The 25,018-nt window shown below is 40.8% G+C and overlaps 1 protein-coding gene across 1 annotated transcript in view; it reads left to right on the top strand.

The window, feature by feature from the left end:
* Positions 1-25,018, top strand: part of MAML3 (mastermind like transcriptional coactivator 3) — a 334,403-nt gene that overhangs the window by 239,525 nt on the left and 69,860 nt on the right. The window lies entirely within an intron of this gene.

Genomic DNA, 25,018 nt, shown 5'->3' with positions numbered 1-25,018 from the left:
CCCATGTTAATTAAAGCACTTACATTAAATTATGTTTCTTAATCCGATCTTCTTTCCTGTCATTTTCATCTGTCCCTCCAGCGCTGCTGCGGGTCTCCGATCCAGCGCCGACTCCTCTGTGCTTGCTGGCACTTCCTGTCCCACGGTGTCTGCATGCGGGTGCACGTCGTCCATATGCTTACCTTGTGTCTCTCCTCGTCTCCCGGCCGAAAATGTGAACTGCGCATGTGCCCGCCCTAAGATGCTTTGTGGCCGCCGGAGAATTTTCACATTTTCGGACGGGAGTGCGTGGGGAAGACACTGGTATATTTAAACCGCTTTTACATTTATTTATTTTTACACTTTTTGCATATATCTACCGCTTAATAGCAGTAGATATATGAAAAAACACCAGAGGGTTTAATAACCCTTTAACTACTTTTTATATGGAATAACAATAATATCCTATGTTAAGTCCTTAGAGTTTTGGATGACAGTCTCTTCTCTGCTCTCAGTATACCAGGAAAAGATAACATTTGGGATGTATCTTTTAAGATGTGGAAATTAGCGGACCCAGTCGAAGCATTGTAAAAAAACTAAACGTCAGTTTGGGCTGGTTACCTATATTCTCACTGAAGCTAGGAGGGTGATTGCATGGGCGTGATACTCCCCTACAGTTCCCTTTGCAGAAGTCAACTCAGAATCTCGCAAGTTATGTTTTTTGAAACGATGTCGGCTGTCCACTCTGATACACATTCTCTAAATTTGAGAAGATTTGGGAACCATGGATTGTTTCCTACATGCCTCCCTCTTTCCATCTGGAATCCTTGGTCCTGTGAGATCCTTGGCCTTCCCCTATACCGTGTTTGTGTCTTGCACATTATAGCTCTAATGCTTTGAGGGCCTTTCACCCACACCCTCTGTTACTCTTATGCTATTTTTTTATCTTATCTATCACTTTTTTTTCTTTTTCCCCTCCTCCTTTCTCTTTTCTCTTGTCATAACTCACCTTTTCTTTTTCTTTACTCAAGCTCAGGGATTCACCCTGCGGGGTCAGCTATATTTGGGCCCTCTCCACTTACTGTGTACCTTTTTGCACACAATCCTTTTGTGCTAGGATAGTAACTCTCTGATAGCCCAGTTGGGCTTATATGGTTACACATCGTGATCCTGAGTCTGTATACTTTGACTAATCCTGTAACCATAGTGGATTCTGTGTTTCCACGCTATGATAATGTGGTGTATTTACAGTTTATTTTTGAAAATCAATAACAATTGATTGAAGAAAAGCAATTCTATCACAGGTGAACAATTAAATGGTGGTATTCTGTGTACTAAATGAGCACCCTGCATATTATTAGTGTAGAAACTAGTGGCATCATTGTGACATACTTAATTGATTGGAGCCTTTCTATCACAAGAACAAAAGGCAAATCTTGTTCTCAGGTGGCTCTCTCTAGGAGTACTACCTTGCTCTATGGACTCCAGTTATCTTTGCTAGTATAAACACTGAGAAAGCAGCAAAGTAGAATGCAAATCCTTGCGTGCATCCCTGTGTTGCTACTGGGATATCATACATTGGTCATTTCAAAAATCTGAACTGAGGAACTAGATATTTACATACAGGGCTGGATTTCCCACAAGGCTACTCGGGGTGGCAGGGGTGTGGACATGCAGCTCCGGGCGCTAGGCAGGTAGTTGTTTTCTACATTTAGCCCTGCTTTGGGCAAGCAGGGCTTAATGTACAGCGGGGAAGCCGCTCGTATGTTTACATCCCCTCCCCCCCATGTTAATTAAAGCACTTACATTAAATTATGTTTCTTAATCCGATCTTCTTTCCTGTCATTTTCATCTGTCCCTCCAGCGCTGCTGCGGGTCTCCGATCCAGCGCCGACTCCTCTGTGCTTGCTGGCACTTCCTGTCCCACGGTGTCTGCATGCGGGTGCACGTCGTCCATATGCTTACCTTGTGTCTCTCCTCGTCTCCCGGCCGAAAATGTGAACTGCGCATGTGCCCGCCCTAAGATGCTTTGTGGCCGCCGGAGAATTTTCACATTTTCGGACGGGAGTGCGTGGGGAAGACACTGGTATATTTAAACCGCTTTTACATTTATTTATTTTTACACTTTTTGCATATATCTACCGCTTAATAGCAGTAGATATATGAAAAAACACCAGAGGGTTTAATAACCCTTTAACTACTTTTTATATGGAATAACAATAATATCCTATGTTAAGTCCTTAGAGTTTTGGATGACAGTCTCTTCTCTGCTCTCAGTATACCAGGAAAAGATAACATTTGGGATGTATCTTTTAAGATGTGGAAATTAGCGGACCCAGTCGAAGCATTGTAAAAAAACTAAACGTCAGTTTGGGCTGGTTACCTATATTCTCACTGAAGCTAGGAGGGTGATTGCATGGGCGTGATACTCCCCTACAGTTCCCTTTGCAGAAGTCAACTCAGAATCTCGCAAGTTATGTTTTTTGAAACGATGTCGGCTGTCCACTCTGATACACATTCTCTAAATTTGAGAAGATTTGGGAACCATGGATTGTTTCCTACATGCCTCCCTCTTTCCATCTGGAATCCTTGGTCCTGTGAGATCCTTGGCCTTCCCCTATACCGTGTTTGTGTCTTGCACATTATAGCTCTAATGCTTTGAGGGCCTTTCACCCACACCCTCTGTTACTCTTATGCTATTTTTTTATCTTATCTATCACTTTTTTTTCTTTTTCCCCTCCTCCTTTCTCTTTTCTCTTGTCATAACTCACCTTTTCTTTTTCTTTACTCAAGCTCAGGGATTCACCCTGCGGGGTCAGCTATATTTGGGCCCTCTCCACTTACTGTGTACCTTTTTGCACACAATCCTTTTGTGCTAGGATAGTAACTCTCTGATAGCCCAGTTGGGCTTATATGGTTACACATCGTGATCCTGAGTCTGTATACTTTGACTAATCCTGTAACCATAGTGGATTCTGTGTTTCCACGCTATGATAATGTGGTGTATTTACAGTTTATTTTTGAAAATCAATAACAATTGATTGAAGAAAAGCAATTCTATCACAGGTGAACAATTAAATGGTGGTATTCTGTGTACTAAATGAGCACCCTGCATATTATTAGTGTAGAAACTAGTGGCATCATTGTGACATACTTAATTGATTGGAGCCTTTCTATCACAAGAACAAAAGGCAAATCTTGTTCTCAGGTGGCTCTCTCTAGGAGTACTACCTTGCTCTATGGACTCCAGTTATCTTTGCTAGTATAAACACTGAGAAAGCAGCAAAGTAGAATGCAAATCCTTGCGTGCATCCCTGTGTTGCTACTGGGATATCATACATTGGTCATTTCAAAAATCTGAACTGAGGAACTAGATATTTACATACAGGGCTGGATTTCCCACAAGGCTACTCGGGGTGGCAGGGGTGTGGACATGCAGCTCCGGGCGCTAGGCAGGTAGTTGTTTTCTACATTTAGCCCTGCTTTGGGCAAGCAGGGCTTAATGTACAGCGGGGAAGCCGCTCGTATGTTTACAAGTGATCCCAGCGATGTCGCTGAAATCACTTGTATGCAGCCTGCAGGTCCGTCTCCCCCCGGGTAGCTCTCTCCTCGCTGACCACCTCTCTCTGAATAATCTTCAGAATGGAGAGCGGGGAGCAAAGCGGAGCGTCCGTTCTCTGCTCTGCTCTGTTTTAACAGTGGGAGGGGAGAGCTGCACTCGCAATCCAATTCAATAAAGAGAACCTGTCACCTCTAAATGCTGTCACACAGGGGATTGTTAGCTCCTGTGTGATAGCAATAAAGTTAAGTGAATTTTTTTTATAAATAAATAAAAAAGTTTTTACAAAATTATATTTTATACTCATATAAACTAACCCTGCCACCCCTGCCATCTGGTTGCCATTTTCCATTGAGGGGGTTGGCCGGGAGGGGGGCGCATTGAGGAACCTGGCCTTGGGGCAGCACAGAGAGTAAATCCAGCCCTGTTTACATACAAGTTGTTAAGCATGTACATGTGTGGGCATTCTACTGCGCTGCCTACACATAGTTTTACGCATTGCAAATTTATTGTTGGCATTAAGGATTGTTACCCATAGACATTAGATTTAGAGCCTCAATACATCTACACAAACATTGATGCTGGTAAGTCATTCATTGAAATGTTCTAGTCCTTTCTCTAGACAGAATTTTGCTGAGTGTGTGTTCTTTAGTAATAAGGAACCCACAGACATCCCAATCATCATTTCAAACTTGCCAGAATTTGGATGATGATGTAATGTCCTTCATCAATCTCTTCTTATAGTGACTGCAAGTTTGGTGAGCACGAAGCTGAATTCAGTACAATGGTCGTGGGTGCCACCTCGGGCAATACATTGAGGCTTATGTAAAATGACTCCTTAGTACAACTCCATAGAACAAATACATGCTAAATAATAAAAAAAAAAAACACTGAACTGCTTCATTTTCTATGCCCTTTTCAGTGTTCTTTCTGTTAGTGAGTTCCATACAAATTTTGTTTGTTTATTTTTTTTATCAAGCGATTATACATTCAAGCGGAGAGAATAATAGCCATTCTACAGCTCAAGGTGTTAGCTCTGAGATGATTTTCAAAGACTTGTTGACATTTCTGTCTATAATATGCCATCTTTTTTTGGGGGGAGCAATGCATTGTGGGATCCATGCATTAATCATGCGGTGCTGAAAAAATCTGTTGGATAACAAAGGCATTTAGCCGATTATTTCAAGGCTCTTGGCGAATGGAAATAATAAAAAAAAAAAGCAAGGACCAATGCACTAAGATAGATGCCCATTGTCATGAGTGGTTTTGGGAACTTGGAGTGAATCAGTACAAGTGAAGTTGTAATTTTCCAGGCTGTGTACGGTGAAGTGTTTCCTTGGTGTAGCTTTATAGTGCTCGGTCTGTCTTGTCTTAATAACATTAACTGCCTGTCAGAGGATATGATGAATGGACAATCATCACAGCTCCTCAGAAATGAGAGGAGGGAGAGAGGCAATGTAGAAAAAGCAAATGGGGGCAGGAGGATGTCATTGTGTTTGTGAAATGAAAATGTCTGTGGCGAGCTATTTATGTACTTGCATTTGTTATTTTTTTTTTTTTTTAAGTAGAATGGTTTAATTGGTGTAAGATAAAAATACACTCTAACATAGACCGATTCGCCATAACATTATGACCACTGTTGTTGCTGACCAAGTTGTTGCTGACCAAGTACACCCCTTCATGGAAACAGTATTCCCTGAAGGCAGTGGCCTCTTTCAACATTATAATGCAACTACAAAAACGGTTCAAAAATGATTTGAAAAACACAACAATGAGTTTGAGGTTTTGACTTGGCCTCCAGATTCTCCAGACCTCAATCCAATCGAGCATCTGTGGATGTGCTGGAAAAACAAGTCTGATCCATGGAGGCCCCACCTCGCAACTCACAGGACTTAAAGGATCTGCCGTTGACGACATAGTGCCAGATACCACAGCATACCTTCAGAGGTCTAGTGGAGTCCATGCCTCCACAGGTCAGGTCTGTTTTGGCAGCAAAAGGGGGACCTACTCAATATTAGGCGGGTGGTCATAATGTTATGGCTGATTGTGTAGTCTAATGCTTTAAAATTTAAATTATATTTATTTTAAATTAGCTTTAGCTTAATCAGTGGCGTCACAAGGGGGTGCGGCCTGCACCCGGGTGACACCATTGGAGGGGTGACACCAAAATGACTCACAGTCATTTTGGTGTCACCCCCCTCTGAAAAGTCGGGCGCTCGGTCATGGACCGAACGCCCAACAGTATCAGGAGAGAGGAGGAGACGCGGTGGCATACCTTATCCCGCCGGGTGACTGTCCCCTCCCCTGAGCTTAATTCCTTCTGGATTTCTCTATCAAGCTTCAGCAGTCATTTAGCGGTCTTGCAGGAATTGTGACAGATGTTTCAGTATTATATTGACTTTCTCACTAGAATCACAAGTTCTCCGCATGGGAGTTAGGCAAAGTTCTCCAATGGTGTTATGCAAAAGCAATAAGGATTGTAATCCTATTCCTATAGGAAGAGTGAGCAGTTAGTGATTGACATTCCTCTATAAGCAGCAGAAAGCAGAAATCTCAGTCCATGTTCATTTCAGATTGTGAAAAAGGGGTTGGGACAGTAACTCTAGCATTTGCTTTTCTAGGGTGCTTTGTGGAAGGCAGCAATTGACAGGACAGCACTGGACCTTCTCTGTCAGCTGTTTGCTTATTAGGAATCAAATGTCCAAATAACAATTTGGTTTGTGCATTGGTGCCCCACTTCTTCCCCATAACCAGAGCTGAATTTGCCATTAGGAACAGTAGACACAGGCCTATAAGTGGCACCGGCAAAGAGGCATATTGTTTCATATTTGGTTATTGGCCACATATCCATCAGAAGGAGCATCATATATGTTGTGTACATATTATCAAAATATTCTAAATCAAGTCAAGACCAGGAAAACAAGGAAATGTAATATATATATATATATATATCCCATTCACACCTAGGCCATTTGATGTATGTTTCCGGAAGCTCTTTAATGCTTAACTCTAGGGATGCACCAATACTTTTCGAGTACCAGTGCAGATACTTGAAATTTTCATGAGAACTACCAGGGTTGCAGCGGTTGCAGCTGGGACCTGGCTCTGGCACTCCACCACTGTCCTAAAATAATTAGTCTGTATTGTTTTAGAAAAACTGTCACATGACAATAAACAAGAATGTTTCAGTACTCGTTAGTACTTGGGCAAGTATCAGTACTTGTACTTGCAAAAATTGTATAGGTTCATCCCTTTATTTATATTTATAAAATCAAAATCATACATTAAAACAGTGATGAACAAATCCCAGGAGCTCTGTGTGTTCCTTACAAATGACAGCTGCCTCCTAACTTTTTAATTTTTCTCTAGTCTAGTCTTGGAGTTCGAAAAGTATCTGTACTTGTACTTGTACCGAGTATGGTGCTTGGTATCTGAACATCCCTACTTAACACTAAGATTTCCATTTTATTCTAGCATGCCATTCATTTCTGAGCAGTGTACTGTCATTCAAAAAGTACAAGCGTACATGCATTTAAAGTGCAAATATAGCTAGCCTTCTATTGGCTAAAACAGGAATGCTCAAGCTTTGACACACAAAAAATGTGCGAAAAGTGCATGTACAACCTAGCTGAACAAATATATATATACGAGAAATGGCCAAAGACACCAATGCTCAAGTATAAATGTGGGCTAAAGAGGTGATCTTAAAAGAAGGGTGTTAATTAGGAAGCAATGTTGTGTACCTACAGGCTCTGGTGGCAAAACTCCAGCCTTGTCTACCAGTGTGGTGAATGGTATTTATATATATACAGGGCTTGAAAAATCCACTCGTCTGCTCGTCTGTGACGAGAGGACGGTGGAGCCTGACGAGCAGCTTCCCGGCCGGCCGTGGGGAGAGCTGATTAAGCCACCGGAATATTTTAGGGATGTATGAGAAAAAGGGAGCGACCATAATAAATAACACAGAAGCACATGGAGGGCATATAAACTCCATGCAGATAGCATTTCTGTAATTGATCTGAAAACCCCAGCACTGCAATGCAATGCAATCAAGGTAGCCACTTAGCCACCAATGCGGCCTGCTTGTTTTTTTTTTTTAAAGCTTTATACCATGCCTAGCAGTCCTCAGATCAGTCACAGCACTAGAAAAAGTCAAGTATTCTCTGTCCAGATTTACAGTTTTAAGGTCTTATCAGTGGTTTCCTTAACAGAGTAAAACTCCTTTTCTTCCCAGCAGTGCTTGTTCATCTTGTTAAAGCCTATCTCTATGAACTTCCATCCATGAAAATGAGAAATTCACAGAGGATACGTCTAACGACTCCAACAAGGCCCTGAGTAAAAAAGGAGGGAGGAATCGTTAAGGATTGTCAAACACAACGGCCTTAGGATTGTATTTTTACTTCTATACATTTTGCTATTAGCCTTTAAACAGGTCATGGCCATGCATACATACATACAGATAGATTGTATGTATAGATAAAACGTCAGCGAGATCTGTGTTGATCTTGAATATTTCAATAATACATTCTTCATGCTACATTAACAATTGCATTGTTTTTTTTTGTTTCTTTGTATCCTATAAGATACAAAAATATACAAACAAAACGATTGTCTGCACTACGCAGCCTTTGTTACATTTTACCAACTGTGGATCCTCAGGTATAATGCTGCTTTTTCTTGCGGCATTTTCCCAGTTTCTTTGCCTTATATATGCAGCATATTTCACATTTAAAGGATGATACATCATTCCCAATACTTTGCTGGGAAGACTGCATGAGAATTGTATATTGTATGCGAATAAAGATTGAAGCTTGCTGAGCAGCAGTGTGGGCTTCTGTTCCTGGATAACTCCTTTCTTCCCAGAATAACTGACAGTCCAGCGTTGTCTTGCAAGCCTCTGTACCTGCTGGAAGGGTTAACTGCCAAGCTCTCCTTGCCTGCTCAGCAAGATGAAATATGTCATTTCTTTGCACTCCATCTCCCCTCCTCTCTGCCTTGTTCTGCCTGTGTGTGGCAGGAGAAGATCTGTAAAAAGAGAGCAAATGCTTGATTGATCTCCTGTCTTGCAACCTGCAAGGCTGGAAACATACTCCAGCACCCAGATTTGATTCTTCCAGGGCTGTTATGAGAGGGGGAAGTGCAATCGCCCTGGGGTTTAGACATATCCAGAGATGCGCTGTATTACCTGAATTCAGCCAAGAAATAAACAGGGTTGTCCCTCCAGCATCCCAGAAATGTCTTTGTTTTAATCGCAGGATTTTAGCCCTGTTTGAAAGAAAATTATTTTATCCCCGTGCTTTTGACTTTACACTCTACATCTGTGTAATGTTATTGGTGCAAGTGTGACACCCTTTCTCATTTTCCTAACACAAAGAAAATACAAAGCTTGTATAGAAATGTGCATGCTACCTTGCGGAGGGAAATGGCAGCCTTTGTTTGAAAATGTTACTGTGAGATTCCTTTGGTTGGTAAAAACAACAGAATCGTGTAAAATAAAAGTTTTCATGTGTGAAAATTGTAACCCCATACTAGCAGATAAAGACCATAAACCACCCATAGCTCGCTTATTATTTTATCTTGTCAACTAAATGTTTCACTGTGTACTCACAGCCTCATCAGGACATAAAATATCTTGATATATGACCTGATAAAAATGTGCCAAAATGTTGTACTGACAAAAGAAAATAAGCAAGCTGTACACTGTGGGCTCTTTTGTTTCATGGTCTATCTAAGACGGCTAAATAGGTGTCTATTAAAACACAAATTAGAGGCAGCCAGTGAAATTAGGCTCCATTCACACATAGCGGTGATATGCGCACAGATTCCTGTTACTATAGCCGAAACGTGCGGAATCCGACATTAAAAATTGTGCTTGCACTATTTTGCAGGACACGTGGTTTCGTACCGCACGGCCACCATAAAAGTCTGAACAATGCACATTGCAATGCATTGTTTTTTATGTTTAGAGCGGTTCCACGCGTATTCGTACGGCTGAATACTGCTCACGTGTGAATGAAGCCAGTGAACTACTAATGCTGTGCAGAAGACGTTGCAGCAGTGTTAATTGCAAAGGTCTACTCATTGCACTTTAATCTATGTTTTATGTAATTTGTCACAGCTATGATTCTGCGGACTCTCCGCTGCTACGACTTACCTCTATTTTTCTGAGAGACACTAACATGGGGTTAAGAGTATCTGGCATGCATGTCCACATGGCTTAGATTTTGCTGTTTTCTAAATGAAGACATCTCTGGGAACAAGGGTATTGTGACATGCCACAACAAAGCTCAGATTGTTATTTTTATTATTACTATTATTTATTATTATAATACAGGATTTATGTAACAGTTTGCCCAGCCCTTTACAAAATGGGGGAGACAGTACAGTTACAATACAATTTCGGTACAATAGGGTTAGGAGGGCCCTGCTTGTGATAACTTACAATCTAGTAGGAGGAGCAAGTGATACAACAGGTAATAATTGTTTAGATTGAGTTAGTGGAAGAAGTAAAGGGCAGGTATGTTGAGGTGGGATAGGCTTCCGTGAAGAGATATGAACCTTCTACCCATCTATGCCAGCAATCTTGTATCATCCTCTTCTACTTCAGTCAGCTGTGGAGAGGCTTAAAGAAACGACTCACTTAGCATCAGTGCACCTTGAACTGGACCTTTGAAGTACATAAACTATTACCCTTCTGCAGTTTGGTTGTAGGTGTCAAGATCCAGAATGGGAGAGGTAACTACATCATCCACTATTGTGCCAACAAAAATTTTGCAGTGAAAAGAAAAACTGCAGCAATGGAAAACAGCTAGAAGGCACTACTGTGTACACACTCTTATTATACTGTCATTAGCACCATGCAGGAGCTGTTGAATGCCCCTGGTGTACCTGCCCCTCCAGGCCATGCAGACATACAGCCCTACCACAATTATGCCAGAATAGAAAACAGAAGCCATGGAAGGCTTTTTTACCTGCATCCAAGACTTGTCTAATTCTACTCCCTAGGGAGCTGCAGGATAGATGGGTCCTTCAGCTGCCCCTTAGTGGTGACACACCCTTAAATGAACCCAGCACTCAACAGTAGCGTACAGTGGGATTTATTTGACAGGAGATGAAAGCAATGCAACAGAAATTTAGTTCACACAATTGCAACAATAAGCAAAAACACTTATACACTGGCACAAGCAATATCAATAAAGAATAGGTAACAATTTAATGAAACAAGTAGCCTTAATAAAAAACTCAGTGGGAGGCAATAATCAGTATTGCTTATCTAATGCCATCAAGGCCCTAACTAAAACAATGGCCGGCAGATTTTTCTGCCAGCGGTGGTGCCCTTAAGGGAGAACTATGAGATGAGTGAATTACACTCATCCCCATAGTTAGAGCCAATGTGTGACATTGAAACTGTCAAAGGTCAGCTCTATAGATCGGGAAGTGAGCAAAAACATACCGCCGCTTGGTCACTTCCCAATCAGCCCCCTCCAGAGAACGGTGACTGTCAGTCACCACTCCCCACAGGGATTACCCCCTCTCTGATCCTCCAGCACTGACTGGAGGGATGGACAGGGGAGGCAAGCTGGCTTTGCCTCTAGATAGGCAATGCCATCTGTCAATCAGTCAGTTGGGTGGATCTTGACAGTATTGTCGGGGTACTTCCCAGTTGCAGCGTTCTCAGTATATAGTGTGCAATAGCCCGCTATATAATGAGTTTGGGGTCACGGGAGGACGTTAGTATATGTCCTCTCATGACCCTAAAGAGAACTATGGGATACAAAGGTTACCCCATAGTTCTCTTTTAACTCTTGCAGGAGCACTCACCCTAAAAGGGAAAATATTTGTAATCCACTATAATGTAGTGGGTGTAGCATTCTCCTTAGCTTAGTCTTGTTGGTAGCATTCTAATCCCCAAAAAGGCAACAAGATGGAACTGTATAAGGGTGGCCAAAGGCCTCTCACCAGGCAAAAGGTAATGTCACACTAAGGGCTTGTTCACACCATGTCTGTTGGCCTTCTTTTTTTTTCTAGAAAATAATTGCACCATAGCGGTGCGGTGGTTTGTAGAAAAACGCAGTTCAACAGACAAGGTGTGAACAAGCCTTAGGGGGCTCCCCCCTCAAGCCTGGGCTTTCTCCCTTCATGGAGTCCTCGGCACATGCTCTCTGCTGCTTGCAGAACTTAGTACAGTACTACAGTGCAGTCTCTCCCCTTAGGGGTTGCTGGCCAGGGCTACACCTGATTTTCATTTTTTGAAATCTGGTTTGGAATTTAAACTTTTTATTCCTGTAGGACAGCCATTGACAATTCTATTCTAGTCTGTGATGTTTTATACGTGATTGTGCTTTCTAAACTTTTCCTAATTAGAATGTTTAAATAAATTACTAAAATAATTACTAAATAATGAACTAAATTTATAGGTAATGTCAAAAGTGTAACGTAAAAAAAATTTAGAGCACCATGGCCATTCCTAACTACTTTCAAGGTAAAATTATAATCTTATGGATGGTGTAAGTTGTGGTAAACAGGTAAAGGAGATGAGAACTCCCCCATCATTAAATATGGGTGTAATTTTCATGCTGTTATGACTCCAACTTTGTCCTGCTTAATATTATTAAATATACATTAACTAGCACTAGCCATTTAGATCGCATTTACTGTATTGGGCTGTTCATGTAAAGCCCACCTTATAGCATTGGCATGCAGAGTGTTATTTAAGTGTTGTTTAAACTGTGTAAATTGAAACTTAATGAACATTCTGATGGACTCAATGGTAAAGGAAATCTTCAAGAGAGAAACAAGGAGGCTACTATTGCTGACTTCTTCTGAAAATGCTGGTTCCATTGCACCATATCATTATAACTGTCAGGCTTTCAGTATATACATTGACCCATTGGGCAAGAAAAAGTGTGCAGATTAGGATTTATTACTTTTTTGACTATTCCAGGTCAATGATTTGGGGAAGTATTAAAGCCACTGGTCATCATGACAGCCAGACAAAAAGCATTTTTAGAAGAGCATCAACTGTGACAGCCCTGGTTTTTCTCTCATGAGGGGTTTACACTAATGGACTTTGCAAACCATGAATCCTTACTATAATTAGGTCATTGCTGTTGTAATAAAATTGATATCTATGTCCTTCTCTATCTAAAATGCAGATTTTGTGGAGTATACAGCTTTGCAATGAAGTCTTTTTTTTTTTTTTACATGACCAGAAGAATAAACTAGTTATTGTATATAATCAGCAGTCACTGGGGAAGATGCTGTAACATCTGTAGTACAAATAATACAAATCAGGAAATGGTGGAATCAATACAGATCAATAGAATTTCAGAATCCTGCGCTTGGGGTTAAACTAAAATCCTTGAAAACCACACTCTCGCCCAAGGCTACACATTTCGGCAACAGAGATTGAGGTGTAATTTTTCCCGAGTGACTTTTTTATGCAGTTGCAATAATAAATCTCAAATGTTGAAGCTAGTTACAGTAAAGGTAACCAGCTGCAAAACAGGCCAAACATTTAAATTATAGTCAGGTGGTGATCTTTTTTTTGTAAGAATTCTCGCTCTCCTACTCGAGTTTTTGCTCTCAGTACATCACAGAATAATATTATATTTGCATGCATCAGTGCTAAAGTGAGTTTTCTGAGACACAGAATCGCTGCTCATCATCTATGCTATATATGTATATATTTGTCTCATGTATAGTTGTTCTTGCTGTCAGGATCAAAGGGTTGAACTGATCTGAGATGTCATGGGTGGCACAGAGAATATCCAGTCTCCTCTCAGATGTAACATTAATTCTTGCTCTCAGCTCCCAAGTGCTGTCTTGATATGAGAGGTGCATTGGCTTGTCCTCTGTACTTAGCCTTTCCTCTCCCCATCTGCATTGCTTTTCCTCCCCTTGTTGAGCATACTCTGATGTTACAGACCACTGGAGAATAAGCGTCTGTCATTTCTGAGAGCGGCCGCAATGTAATTAGCCACAGAGCATCCAACCAGTGATACAGATGTCTCAAAGTAAAGCAGAGCAGGTTTTCCTTGGCTGTATGGTGTATGTGACCCACAGACCCTGTATTTTGCAGTATCTGGTTTTCTTGCTGCATCGTTGTATTAAAGAAAACTATAGTCTTTAAAAAAAGGTTACCTGTATACATTATGTGACTTTTATAAGCTATATATGCTGATCGGTGATGGGACAAGGTCCTATAAGACCCAAGGTGAAAATGCTAAAGTGTTGAGACACACAGAGCTTGCAAATCTGCAGTTATAGTGACTGGGTCAGATCAGGGTACAGAAATAAAAGGCATTAGTGTCATTAGTGTGATGCTGCTTCACTATTCAATAGGCACACTGATGCTGTGTCCTGCTGTACTGTTTAAGTTCAGTTACAGTCCAGGACCTGGCTGTGTGTTCTGGCTGGGGTGTCTAAATCACAAGCCTGGTTGACTTGAATTAGAAGTCCTTTAACAGGTAAAATAGGTCACATGTATATTTCAACACCGCATTTAGCTGTGTGTCTGGGGTTCAGCTTTAAGTGTAGTGGCTAATCACATTTCCTAATATACATACGGCCACTGAAGTGGCATTGCCAAATCTGTATATGAAATACAATAGTCAAATTATGGAAAAGGCAGCAGTTTAAAAAAATGGAAGTTGCATCAAAGCGAAGTTAAGGTGTACTTTACAATATTTGCTCAAAGTGTTTACTCAAAGAACACAATATTGCCCCTTATATAAAACATTACGTTCATTTATTACTCTTGTTAACAACACATGCTACCTTTTATTTACTCACTGCCATAAGAGCACAAAAAAAAAGAACAGGTAGAATCCATTTCAACCAGTTGAACACTGATAAATGAGTCTGACTGTGTTTTATGCTTTGTAAGGAGCAAGAACACAGTCAACAAAGGCACTTGTAATTCTATAGCTGTGACATAGCTATAGAATTACAATTGGGTTGTGTAAAAAGAAAACCTGCATTTATGTATGGAGAAGGTGATAACCCTCTTATGAGATAATTGCCAGTTCCAAGCTGTCAATATTACTACATGATAATGCATCAGTAGCATTATAAATGACTGTATCTGTAGTTGGTCATTTAGGGCTCTTGCACATGGATGGCGGCAAGAGAGCCATATATCGCACATGAGTATTGCTCTTGCCCAGATTGACAGACTGGCTGAAGGGGCAGCTGTACAGTTATGTATGCAAATTCCGCTGTTTACATGCGTGCAGGGACCAATGCAGCGCACCAAACTCAGGGACCACCTGTGGGATTTGTGTACATACCTGTACAGCCGTGTCCCAGCCAGCCTGTCATTGATTTTTACAGGCTGGCTGCACACAGCTGTACTGCGCATCTGTCACTTCTGGCAAGAGCAATACACCTGGATGTGCGATGCACAGCCCTCTGGAAGCCATTTGCAAGAGCCCTCAAAGCTCATCTCTTGACAAATATAAACCCCCTCCCACCCCAGCCCCCCCGATCCCCCTCTAAGCCATCCTGCATGTTATTTTTTCTTTACCTAATGAAGCAAGATATAGTCACCTAATTCCACTGTCTGGTCCCTTAGTGCCTTTTCTCCGGTGCAGGCGATTGCTAATTCAGTGCTGCAGATGTGCCTATTCCGGCCGGTCACCAACAGTCCCCTCGCACTGACATCACTGCTGAAAACTCCTATTCTGCATCCTGAGAGGACCCCACCATTGGACAGCCAATAGCCAGTGTCCCAAAAAAGATCCCAACCCCTGTAAAGAGATAAGAGGACAGAAGAACGATCACCAGCACAACAATGAGTTCTCATGAAAAACATCTTTAATGATGTTTAAATGTTCATGGTATCACAAGCAATGCAACATTTTAGGATCATTGACGATCACACTGTTTGCCCAATGAAGGGACTTCTGTAGGGTCCCGAAACGTTGCACTGCTTGTGAAACCATGAAAATGTAAGCATCAATAAAGATATTTTTTACGAGGAATAATTGGTGTGCTGTGATCTTTGTTCTATTCTACATGTGTGTCGCCATCCACTTATCATTGCAGCACCAACTGGAAACCATAAGGAATTTGTCATCAGGAGTGCAATGGGACATACATACAGAATCAGAAAGAAGACGTGACCATGGCTTAAGGTAAGTAAAAACAGTGATTAGTTAGAGCGGGGAGCCCAGATATCAGCTTTAATTTTTCCTGCAGAATCCATTACAATATGGGGTTTACTAAGAAGGTTTATTGGGGTTCATTAGGTTTGATTGATGTTACCATCTCTAAATCACAATCCATAAAACATTTCACATTTTGTTACATTTTCTTCTCTTTCACCTTGTTACCTTCACTTGCAGATTCATGTAGGTTGAGTTCCATGTACAAATAGAGGCCCCTTCTTTCTTTTCTTTGGGATTTTGTATGTTGAAGGACTTTGTGTAACAATGGAAAACCCCTTTTATATGTGACCTTCCAATACATTGATATATTTGTATGAAAAGGTAATATATTCTATCATGTAATATTAAATCTCAATTGAACGTTCAGTCAAAAACTGATAAATACATTCCATGTGTAATAAAAAAAAAAGATGTGCAAAGTCTTACAGTTAATTTCCGTAGCCACCGCCTGAGTAACAAAGTCTGTCCCTATCAGGATGTTGCTGAGGAGGAACTTTGTGCTCTGTGTGGAAGCAGTGGTATCTCTGCAGAGGTCCAAAACGCCTCCAACTGAGTCAGACCTAAAGTTCTGCCATCAGAAAAACTCATGCTTCCTGCATTGGAGAACTCTGATCCACAAGAGGTGCGTCAGACCTCTGCAAAGAGACCACTGCTTCCACACCGGGAGCAAGGGTTCTTCTCTGGAGCATTCTGGCAGGAGACATGCTTTTCTACTAGGATTCTGACTGCTTTCTTAAGGAAATGAACTATAAGGCTTAGATTTGTTTTGATGCACCTGGATTGGCCCAGAATGCTTTCCCTCCCTCACCAAGTCTGATATTACAGCAGGCTGATGTCAAGACAGATGTAGATAATTATCTAAAGTAAAATATATTTTATGATTTTTAATGAATACATAACATTATGAAATGGTGTTTTAACATCTGCCCAGCGTTTAGCTTCAAACCACATTCCTTTCAAGATATAAAAATTGCCACTTTTGGGAGGTATTGTATTCAGCTATAAGCAGATGCAGACATTTTAAAGTGTATTTAAACCCTAACAATAACAGTCTCTTGTTTGCTACTTTTTGTTCTGTTAAAATGTCATTGAACGCATTTTGCTATATCTGTTCGATACATGCAGAAAGATATCTGTTGATCCTGCCAGAAACCTTGTGAGCTGGTAACTTCACGTCTCTGCTGCACTGTTATCAATTGCATTATTCTCAGTTAACTATATAGACTACAGAACAGTGCCCCACCCCATGTTGTAAAGAGGCAGAGAGAGGGAGGGGTCTGTAGTCCTAACACATTTCCTTTCATAGGGTAAAATTGATATTAAAAACCGCGCTATGTGCATTCAACAACAAGGAATAAGATACAATTGATACTAGCGGTGAAACAATGTGATACAATGTAAAAGAATAACAACAAAAAACGCATGTGATTATGGACATTTTTGTAGCAATTTTATATTTGCACTGAGGTGCATGATATACACATGCATTTTTTGTTGTTGTTGTTATTCTTTTACATTGTATCACATTGTTTTACGGCTAGTATCAGTCGTATCTGATACCTCATAGTTTAATTCACATAGCGCGGCTTTTATGATCAATTTTATATTTTATCTGATCACACAGATTTCAGCTGCTGCTTGACCTGATTGGAGTAGTGACGCGAGGTTTCACATTATTCCTTTCGTAGGGTGACAACACTGCTCCTCCATATACATAGCATAGTGAGTGAGTGTTGTCACCTGAGGACAGGAAATGTGTTACTGGCGGGATCACAGGTTAAAATAAAGGGGAAAAAGCATGAAAAAGAAAACTAACGCAACCACCACATATGAGCACTGGTTAGCTGTAATTAGGGATGCACCGATACCAAGTACCCTACTCGGTACAAGTACAGATACTTATATTACATGACAGTTCTTGTGCGTAGATATAATTTAGTAAGCAATAATAATTACAATAATAGTAATGTTACACAAATTGGGTGATGTGTTTGTGTTCTTTACTGGCTGGAATCACAAACATATTTTTATAACGATAAGACTCACCTAGCTCTTATTTTTCAGTGTCAAACAGCATATAAATGTTTGTGGAAGAGTTCAGAGTGGCTCGGATAGTATTTAAGAAGATAAAGGGGATTTTAGCCATGAGAGAAGGTGTTCTGTTACATTTCTAACCACAGAATGTGCCACAAGTGATTTTCCACTAAAGAAGGTTAGCTGAGTTCAAACCTGGCAGGCTTTACATATGAAATGCTTTTCCCAATGACAGCATTAGGCTAGTTCTGTGTAACATGAAAGGGCACTTTACTATTTGAACATACCAGTTCAGTAGCCGCTGTGTATTGTACTGATGGAGTCTAACAAGAGCAGAATATATACAAGTAGCACTTGTGTTTACAGAATATACACTACTGGTCAAAAGTTTTAGAACATCCCCATTTTTCCGGTTTGTATTGAAATGTAAGCGGATCAGGTCCAGTGACTAAACCTGAAATGGTACAAACATAAGCGGTAAACTGCCAGAGGTTTAAAAAAAAAAATGTTTAGGTTAACAAAAACTGAAAAATAATATACATTTCAGAGTTACACAAAAAGGCCTTTTTCAGGGAAGAAGTAATGGGTTAACAACTGACAGTTGTTCTGCAGCACTATAAGTAAATTAAGCTTTAAAAGAATATGCTAACAATTCCTACAGGTGTCCAAACTTTTGTGGAGTATTCACAAGCCCTCTGTCTGTATAAAAGCAGTGTTGGACCAGATTGTGTTACTACACCCTGTTAAGCAATATATTGCACAGTATTGTACTGCAGGAAGTAGTTTATTGCTCTCAAAATAATTATTGATCTCAAAATGGCGAGAAAAAGGCAATTAACAAAGGAAGACAGAAAGACCATTATAACCCTTAAAAGTGTAGGTCTTTCTTGAGAAATTACAAAGAAAGCCAAGGTGTCAGTGATTACAGTTTCCTACACCATCATAAGGCATTTGGATACTGAAGGAAACTCTGACAGCAAGAGACCTGGCACAACAGAACCAGAAGACAAGTTTCTGAGAGTCAACAGCTTGCGTGACAGGTGGCTCACAGCACAGCAATCACAGCTTAACATTGATCGAAGTAAGCAAGTCTCAGCTTTAACTGTGAAGAGAAGACTTCAAGCTGGAGGTTTGGCAGGTCGAGTGGTAGTAAGCAAGCCATTGCCATGAAGCACCCCCAGTGAACCAGTGAAAACTGGAAGAAGGTCTTATGGACCAATGAATCACAATTTGAGATCTTCAGTTCATCATGCAGGGTTTTTGTATGCCGTCGGGTAGGCGAGAGGATGGTTCCTCGTTGTGTCACACCAACTGTCAAACATGGAGGAGGTAACATGATGGTCTGAGGTTCTTTTGCTGGATCCAAAGTCGGTAACTTGCACAGAGTGAGTGGCACCCTGAACCAAAATTACTACCACAGCATTTTGCAGCGGCATGCAATACTGTCTGGTGTATGAGAACTTTTGGTAAGTTTTTTGGGAGGTCTTGTGCTGGTGTGCGGCTTCTGTTATGTTCGGACCGGGGTGTCCGACGTGTGTGCTAGAAGAAACAAAATTGGAGACGGAAGCGCAACAACCTAGCGCAATGACAAGAAAGGATTTGATCCCACCGCTCCACACCATCGCTTCACTCCACATTGATTTATCAAAGCAAGCGCTTACCCAGTCACAGGTGAGTTGAATACTTTAGCACCAACCTTGTTCCCACCACAGTCATTGCGCTAGGTTGTGGCGCTTCCGTCTCCAATTTTGTTTCTTAAAATCACGTAATGGCCGGCACAGTCTCCAGACTTAAACCCAATCGAGCTGGTTTAGGATGAACTGGACAGAAGGGTGAAAACAAAACAACCTACAAGTGCAACACATTTGTGGGAACTTCTACAACAGTGCTGGGAAGAACTTTCCAAACAATATTTGATTTCCGTTGTAGAAAGAACGCCACGATTGTGCTTGGCTGTTATACCTGCAAGGTGGCTACTGATGAGTCAAAAATTTAGTTAAAGAAAACAATTCCATTATTTCTTTTGGCTATCCCATTGTTTATTTATTATCAGAGTACATTGAGACATTAAACTGCGTAAATTTAAAACAAAACTGGAAAAATGGGGGTGTTCTAAAACTAGTGAGCGGTAGTGTATGTATACAATGCTGTTTATAAAGACAAATGGGGATAATATAATAGCTCCTGTTCCATTATATTCTAATTCATTATATAGATATTCTCTAGCTCAGTTGTCTGGTGCCTGGAGACAAAACCAGTAGTCACCGGTGGCTAGACTTGCAGGTCTGATCTGTTCATGTGGAAAATTCCAATAAACCACTGCCTACCAAGTGAAGAGAATGTTGTCCTTTCTATCACAGCAAATTCTTCATTCTAAATAATTTTTCCGCTTGTTAGAATGTTGTACCAACCCACATCTGTGGTGGTACCATATCTCATTCAGGATCCCTAGCTGCTGTTATGTCTACAACGGTAAAAATGTCATCCACCTGAAGTCCATCAAGTTTGTACAGGAAAATGTATAGCATGCTTCAGAATGTTTATTTATGCTGAAGTTTAGTTCTACTTCATGTCTAATTAGCCTGTATTTTGACATTCAGTCCTTAAAATTGAATTCAATGCAAATCAAATCTTTGATAATTAGTTATAGCTTTGCATACCTGTCACACATCATGCCTTCTTTTCAACCTACTGTGTTTCCATTCTTCAAAATGTTGATGAACAAGGCCCCTATTTCCTGTGAGGGCAACCAGTCATTGCTGCCTTCTTCCTATCAGCAGAGTGATCGGTCAGCTAACTGCCCCATTTCCCCCCTAAGAGGCAAGTCACTTCAGCCTGCTGCCTTTGTACATGGTGACCTGTTTACTCACCACCCCTCTGTTGTCCTACACCATCACTGCCGTAATAGGAGGATCATGACTGCAGATACTGATGGAGTTTACTCAAGCTATGCATACCCAACTGTGCCCTGCTGTGACACTGACTTGCTTCTCTCTGCCCTGCTGCACAGTTCAACATCCTGTTGCCTTGGATCTCAGGACACTGATTGTTGGAGCTACCCACAGTGGGCTAGAAAAGATTGAGAGAGGCAGAACAGAGCTGGCAGGAGCACTGCTCCACTGATACCTCACAACCTATTGTAGGACACTAAACCATGCAACAGCCTCCATGTTAGCAGAGAGCACCAACAGTAAGTATATATTTAGCTTCTCATAAGTAGTACAGTGATCACAAATACAATAGCTTCAATTCTCATACAGAACACACAGGCAAGTTTTCGCTCCACTATCCTGTTCATCACAGATATGTCTTTGAATGTCATACAGAACACAGACAAGTTTTTCATCAGTAAATGTAATGGTCACATACTGCTAGTCATTTTCTAAAATTCTGGAAGTACAATCACACATCATATGACAGAAACATAGGGGGAGCCAGGGGGAGCCCTGCCAGGGAACTGTACATGAAACCTTAAGACAACGTTATCGTGCCAGTGACTACTGTGCCACCACAAGAAAAGCCGTAGAAGAGCAGATGCAGTCAGGAGTGTGGATGACCCTCTATAAACCTGGCAGATTTGGCCTATATCAAATAAGTATAGATCTAGACATACTGTATATATAGATATAGACATCATAGATCTAGATACTCTATGTAATCTGGTTATGTAAAGCAAATATAACTTAAGAGTAAGGGCATAAAGAGAAAACTGTACTGTTGGATCAGGATTTATTAGATGAGTGGTTAATGTATTTTTAGACTTGTAAAAATGTATAGTCTGATTTTTTTTGATAGAAAAGTTCATGCTGCTAACACTATTTTCACATTCCTTTGTGGTCAACATAATATTACACCCCGAAATGTGTCAGCCCGGCATGATTGAAAGAAACTCATTTTGACACCGGCAAAGTCTCTGAATAAACTGCGAAGTGACCAAACAAAACAAACTAGTTGATCTTGAAAACAGTGAGAGGTAGAATACTGAGACGAGGGGCCCAGCATGTGTGGACTCATCCTGTCAGCTGCACTGATATCTTAATTGCTAAAGAGCCTAGCATTCCCGCTGATCTAGCTGGTCGGAGAAGAAGGCAGATAAGCCAGCTTTGTGCATTGAGCCTCCTTCCCCAGCTACATGCTGAGATACCCAAAGGAGCAGAATTAGGATTGATGTTGTGCTGAGAGGTGTAATATCATTGGGATACAGAATTCTAAAATCTGTCTTTGTCTATATTGAACCCCATTTATTGCTTTCCCTAAGCATTGGCAGTCTGACATGGCCACAGCACAGGCCCTGGTAGAGAGTGACAGAAATCTCACTGGATTTTTACTGGAATGGTAACCCCTGGCAGGTTGATTTCACACCAGTTATGTCTCCATTTTGAGTGTAATGTCCTGACAATATCAATGTAACAAATTGTTATAAACAATCACTTTTCAATAAGTAAAATCTGTTCATCCGGTTGTGGAATGTTTCTCTTGTTCAGCCATGAGAACTACAATGCATGTTATGAAATTGTAGTTGCCATGAGTACATCACTGTCCATTACAGTAAACTACATGGCACTTTAAGTAAGTTATAAAGGTAACATTTTCCAGAAATTTTGATAAGGCTTTTACATTTTGGTTTCTTGCTTTTCCATATTTCAATGAATATATTTTCTGTACATCATTGTCAAAGCTCTGCCTAGTGGTTATCTGTATGTCAGGTAATATGACCAGCATCCCTGCTGAGCTCATTCACACGGATGTGCACTCCCGTGCAGAGACCCGATCCGGGGAGGTACTTACATTCAGCACCCTACTATGGGAGGACATGGATACACGCAGATCTGAACCTGCACATCCATGCGGGTCCGTCTGTCTGTGTCCACGTATAAGCACCCAGACCTGCATGAATGTGCAGGAATGGGTCTGCATGTAACCGCGTGTAATTGTGTGCAGCCGCATCCTCCCATGGGGAGGTACAGGCTGTTGAATGCAGATACAGCACGGGCGTGCAGGCTATACGGACATGCACGCCCAATGAGCCCTAACGTGTTACATAAAAAACACAATTGCTAGCAGGTATAAATTTGAGGCACTATAAGGTGCACACTGCAGCTTTAATTGCTTCTTCTATACATGAATGCTAGACTGTTCTGAACAGGCAAATTTCCAACACTTCTGAGCAGTGTCAGAGCTTGCCCATTCACTACTGTGCACTACCTGCCTTTCGATTCCTACTTGCCATCACTGTGATGGACAGCCTGATTGTCCACTAGGAGTGCATTACATGTAACAAGGACTGCACTTTATACCTGCTAACCGTTTTATTGTTTGCTAATGGAATCCTTCTGGAATATGGCCATCTAACCTTGTAGAGAGTCTAGTTTCAATAAAGTCAGAAGTGATACTGGCATTGATTGAGAGGGGCAGTGAAGCAGTTGCTCTGTAGTACAGCTAAGGAAGAAGCACAGCCTGAGTATGTAATAAGCAAATGTGGCGGCCTCCTTGTGTATATACTGTATTTACAAATGATTGACAGAAATAGTCTTTTGAAACACTAGCACCCATTATTGTTAGATCATTTACATTTAAAGCTAAAAGAGAAACTTCAGGAAGACTATAGATTCCCTTTAAATACACTATGAGATAGGAGAATGGCCAATTATGGAAGTTTTGAGGAAACTGGTCCCTGTCTACCTTGCAAGCATATTGTAGTTAAAACTGCTAAAAATACACCGCTGACCTTTTTAAGAAATTACGATAACCAACTGAGATTTATTGTTGCATATGACTAATGCTGTACACCACATTCCTGTATGAAGAGGCCTATGTATATAAACTAAGCAATAACATTTCTTGTTTTAGATAGCAACCAATAAGAGTCCTTCTCTGGACTGCATATGAATATCCTTTATTCTTACAGAATGCTATTCATACATCGGGCCTCAAGTAGATGCGATAACTCTGTAGATGTATTTAAAATATTATGATGGCAAATGTTTAAGACCCGTCTCTGGGTTGAATTTTTATTTTCTTAAAAAGGTCCCCTAGGCAATGTTTAAACAAAAAAACAGCTCATGTCGCAATACTTGCCTCCGGAGTTATCTCTTGCAGTACCTTTTCTCAGTCACAAGATGCCCTCAGTCTTCTGGATTGAATGACACCTATGATCAGCCTACAGGGAACAGACATATTGTAAGTTCAGGGTGTCATGAGTCTATCATCTGAGTGGGCATCACCACAACGCCCTTTATTCACAGTGCACTGATGCAGAGAGTGCTGCTGACATCATCACATCAGCACCGCTCTCTACACCCAAGAGAAGTGTCGATTAGTTGTGTAAAGCCCAACAAGTATACTTTTTAATGACTACAGCAGAATATCTTACAGAGAAAGAACAAATTAGAACACTTTTACTTATCTAGAGTCCATAGAAAATAAACATGAATGTATGCACCAAGGAACATAAATGTTATGCTGGTAGTATTATTGGCCATGGGTGGGGGTTGAAAGTTCTTTTTACTACTATGATTTGTGGGTTTGAAACTGCAATAAATATTTATTGACAGCAAAAATATTTGAAGTGTAGCAAACATCCCAGAAAAATTAGGTATTTCCACTCTGTGCCTTTTATTGGCAACCCATGGATTACTCCTCAACAATGACTGGTCTTAATAAATGGACTAATACTTTCCCTCATGCATCAACAGACACTCTCTTAAACTACGTACGATTGTCTTGGAGGATGATCAAAGCCACAATGTACCGTGAAATGATGCTCAGATTTTCCATCATTCTTACATATCCCTGCATCATAGTTATCTCATGGGCTTAAGTCCTTCTTCCTGCTGTCTAAAATGTAGACAATTAGTTGCAGACTTATACCACGCATTCTGGCAAGTCCCAAGATCAAACAATTTTGGACTACAGTGGTATGACATCCTGCTTCACATCTGGTTAATTACCTGCCTTTAACTTCAAAATAGGCACTTTTCGGCATAATATCTCTGGTACCAGCATCTCTAAAGGTTGTAAACAGCTCCTTATCATTATTTCTATGGTGCCCAAAGAGACCATTTTGGGGAAAAAATGGATCTACTCTGACCCTCCATCTATTTCTTTGCTCAAAGAAAAGTTAATTTGTGTTCTGCAGGGAATGGGTGGAAGCCTCTCTAAGGAACCCGAGTCAAAAACAGTTTTGATGTATGGGAGTCCTTCATCCAAATCCTAGCTACTGACACTCAACAATCAATAGCACAACATTTTCTCTATACACAATGATATCTACCTA

This window comes from Nanorana parkeri, unplaced genomic scaffold (assembly GCF_000935625.1).
Source record: "Nanorana parkeri isolate BGI_ZX_2015 unplaced genomic scaffold, ASM93562v1 scaffold396, whole genome shotgun sequence".
NCBI classification, from domain to species: domain Eukaryota; kingdom Metazoa; phylum Chordata; class Amphibia; order Anura; family Dicroglossidae; genus Nanorana; species Nanorana parkeri.
Note: the sequence above shows the minus strand (reverse complement) of the source record. Positions and strands in the feature narration are given on the sequence as shown.